Raw genomic sequence first — 4354 nt, forward strand, 5'->3', positions numbered from 1 at the left:
GACAACCTAAGAGAACTGCTCAGATTGTCACCCAGGTCATTTATATTGATCAGGAACAGCAGAGGTCCCAGGACGCTTCCCTGAGGAACACCTGATATCATTTCAGTTTTACTCGATGATTTGCCGTCCATTACTACGAACTGCGACCTTCCTGACAGGAAATCACGAATCCAGTCGCACAACTGAGACGATACCCCATTGGCCCGCAGCTTGATTAGAAGTCGCTTGTGAGAAACGGTGTCAAAAGCTTTCCGGAAATCTAGAAATATGAAATCAACTTGAGATCCCCTGTTGATAGCGGCCATTACTTCGTGCGAATAAAGAGCTAGCTGTGTTGCACAAGAACGATGTTTTTTGAAACCATGCTGATTACGTATCAATAGATCGTTCCCTTACCGAGAACCACAACGGAGGGGTATCAGTTGAGAGGTCAGACAAACGTGAGGTTTAAGAAGACGAGTAGCAGCCTTTCCATTAGTTGCAGGGGTTACAGTCGGGGTGATTGACTGACCTGGCCTAGTAACATCAACCAAAATGGCCGTGCTGTGCTGGTACTGCGAACAGCTGAAAGCAAGGGGAAACTATAGCCGTTTTTTTCCCGAGGACATGCAGCTCTACTGTAAGGTCAAATGATGATGGCGTTCTCTTGGATAAAATATTCCGGAGGTAAAATAGTCCGCCATTCGGATCTCCGGGCGGTGAACACTCAGGAGTATGTAGTTATCAGGAGAAACAAAACTAGCATTCTACGGATCGGAGCGTGGAGTGTTAGATACCTTAGTCGGTCAAAAACATTAGAAAATTTAAAAAGGGAAATGGATAGGGGGAAGTTAGATATAGTGGGGATTAGTGAAGTCGGTGGCAGGAGGAACAGGCTTTCTGGTCAAGTGAACACAGGGTTATAAATACAAAGTCAAATAGGGGTAAGGCAGTAGTGGCTTTAATAATGGATAAGAAAATAGGATTGCGGGTAAGCTACTATGAATAGCATAGTGAACGCATTATCGTAAACAAGACAGGCATGAAGCTCTGCCTACCTCAACAGTACAAGTTTACATGCCAGCTAGCTCCGTAGAAGATGAAGAGATTGAAGATATTATTCAGACAGATAAAGGAGGCGAAACTTTAATACTCATGAGGGAGTGGAATTCGACAGCAGGAAAAGGAAGATAGGGAAATGGTTCAAATGGCTCTGAGCACTATGGGACTCAACATCTGAGGTCATCAGTCCTCTAGAACTTAGAGCTACTTAAACCTAACTAACCTAAGGACATCACACACATCCATGCCCGAGGCAGGATTCGAACCTGCGACCGCAGCAGTCACGCGGTTCCGGACTGAAGTGCCTAGAACCGCACGGCCACCGCGGCCGGCAAGATAGGGAAAAACAATAGGTCAATGTGGACTGGGGGAAAGGAATGAAAGAGGAAGCCGCCTGGTAGAGTTTTGCACAGAGCATAATTTAATCATCGCTAACACTTGGTTTAAGAATCATAAAAGAAGATTGCATACGTGGAAGAGACCTAGAGTCACCGGAAGGTTTCAAATTGATTATATAATGATTAGACAGAGATTTAGGAACCAGATTTTAAATTTTAAGGCATTCCCAGGGGCAGATGTGGACGCTGACCACAATTTATTGGTTATGAACTGTATGTTAAAACTGAAGAAATTGGAAAAAGGCAGAAACTTAAAGATATGGGACTTGAATAAGTTAAGAGAACCAGAGTTGTTCAGAGCGTCAGAGGAAACGAAGACAGTAGAAGACGAATGGGTAGCTTTAAGAGATGAAATAGTAATTGCAGCAGAGGATCAAATAGGTAAAAAGACAAAGCATAGTAGGAGTCCTTGGATAACACAGGAGGTATTGAATTTAACTGATGAAAGGAGAAAATTTAAACATGCAGCAAATGAAGAAGGCGAAAGGGAATACAAACGCCTAAAAAATAACATTGGCAAGAAGTGGAAAATTGCTAATCAGGAATTTCTAGTGGACAAATGTAAGGTTTTATAATCATATTTTACTAGGGGAAAGGTAGATACTGCCGACTGGAAAATTAAAGAAGCTTTTGGGGAAAAGAGAAGAGGCTGTGTGAATGTCAAGAGCACAAATAGTAAATCAATTCTAAGTAAAGAAGGAAAAGCTGAGCGGTGGGAGGAGTATATAGAGGGTCTATACAACCGAGATTAACTTGGAAGCAAAATTATATGAAGGGAAGTGCTCGTAGATGAATATGAGATGGGAGATATGATATTGCGAAAAGAATTTTAGAAAGCTCTGAAAGACCTAAGTCGAAACAAGGACTCGGGAATTAACTACATTCCGTCAGAACTACTGATAGCCTTGGGAGAGCCAGCCATGACACAAGTCTTCCATCTGGTGTGAAAGATGTATGAGGCAGGCGAAATAGCCTCAGGCTTCAAAAAGAATGTGGTAATTCCAATTACAAAGCAAGCAGTTGCTGACAGGTGTGAAAATTACCGAAGTATCAGTTTAGTAAGTCATGGTTGCAAGATACTAACAACAATTCTTTACAGAAGATTGGAAAAGCTGGTAGAAGCCGACCTCGGGGAAGATCAGTTTGGATTCCGGAGAAATATAGGAGCACCGAAAGCAATACTGACCTGACGTCTTATCTTAGAAGATAGTTTAACGAAAGATATACCTACATTTATAGCATTTGTGGAATTAGAGAAAGGTATTGACAATGTTGACTGGAATACTCTCTTTGAAATTCTAAAGGTGGAAGGTATAAAATACAAGGAGGGAAAGGATATTTCCGACTTGTACAGAAACCAGACGGCAGTGATAAGAGTCAAGGGGCGTGAGAGGGACCAGTAGTTGAGAAGCGAGTGAGATAGGGTTCCAGCAAATCCCCAATGTACAGTGAACAAGAAGTAAAGGAAAACAAAGAAAAATTTGGAGTAAGAATTAAAATTCAGGGAGAAGAAAAGAAGCTGGGCAGAGTGGTCAAGCGATTCTAGGCGCTATAGTCTGGAACTGCGCGACCGCTACGGTCGCAGGTTCGAATCCTGCCTCGGGCATGGATGTGTGTGATGTCCTTAGGTTAGAGAGGTTTAAGTAGTTCTAAGTTCTAGGGGACTTATGACCTCAGATGTTAAGTTCCCATAGTGCTCAGAGCCATTTGAACCATTTTTGAAGAAAAGAATCTTTGAGGTTTGCGGATGACACTGTAACTCGGGCAGAGACGAGAAAGAACTTGGAAAGCAATTAAACGGAATAGACACTGTTTTGGAAAGAGGATATAAGATGAACATCAACAAAAGCAAACAAGGATAATGGAATGCAGTCGAATTAAATCAGGTGACGCTAAGGGAATCAGATTAGGAAATGGGACACTTAAATTAGTAGACGAGTTTTCCTATTTGGGCAGAAAAATAACTGCTGATGGCCAAAGCAGAGGCGATATAAAACGTAGACTGGCAATGGCAAGAAAAGCATATTTGAAGAAGAGAAATTTGTTAAAATCGAATATAGATTTAAGTGTTAGGAAGTCTTTTCTGAAGGTATTTGCCTGGAGTGTAGCCATGTATGGAAGTGAAACACGGACGATAAACAGTCTAGATAAAACGAGAATGAAAGATTTTGAAATGTGGTGCAACAGAAGAATGCTGAAGATAAGATGGGTCGATGAAGTAAGTTATGAGAACGTTCTGAACAGAATTGGAGTGACTTGAGATTTGTGGCACAACTTGACCAAAAGAAGGCGTCGGTTGATAGGTGACGTTCTGAGACATCAAGGGATCACCAGTTTAGTATTTGAGGTCATTGCGGTGGGGAGGGGGGGAGGGTGGGGGGGGGAGAAAAATCTTAGAGGGAGACCAAGAGATGAATACAGTAAGCAGATTCAGAAAGATGTAGGTTGCAGTAGTTATTCAGAGATGTAGAGGCTCGCACACGATAGAGCAGCATGGTGAGTATCATGGAGAGCTGCCGCAAACCAATTGTCGGACTGAAGACCACAACAACAGCTATTAATAGCACTTTATTTCAAAGTATGGTGATTTTAACTGTCTCTGAATTTTATACTACACAAACAGCCTGACTGATTGCAGTTGTGTTCCAACGAAACAAAACTCGAATAATTTTGTACAATATTTGTTTGTTTAATCAACAGATATTCATGACACCCGCTTCTATTACTGTAGGAAAGGTGGAAGATACTAGCCTCGGTTGTAGTGACTGTGGCTGATGACAGGATCGACGATTTGGAATTTTACGCAACTAGCTTTATTACTCAGTTCTCGTGAAAACCGCTGGGTATGAATTACAAAAGCTCTAGGCTAATCTGATGTGAACAGTCTTACAAGTTGTAGACGCTGTTGGGCGTCC

This window comes from Schistocerca piceifrons, chromosome 4 (genome assembly GCF_021461385.2).
Source record: "Schistocerca piceifrons isolate TAMUIC-IGC-003096 chromosome 4, iqSchPice1.1, whole genome shotgun sequence".
Taxonomy (NCBI): Eukaryota; Metazoa; Arthropoda; class Insecta; order Orthoptera; family Acrididae; genus Schistocerca; species Schistocerca piceifrons.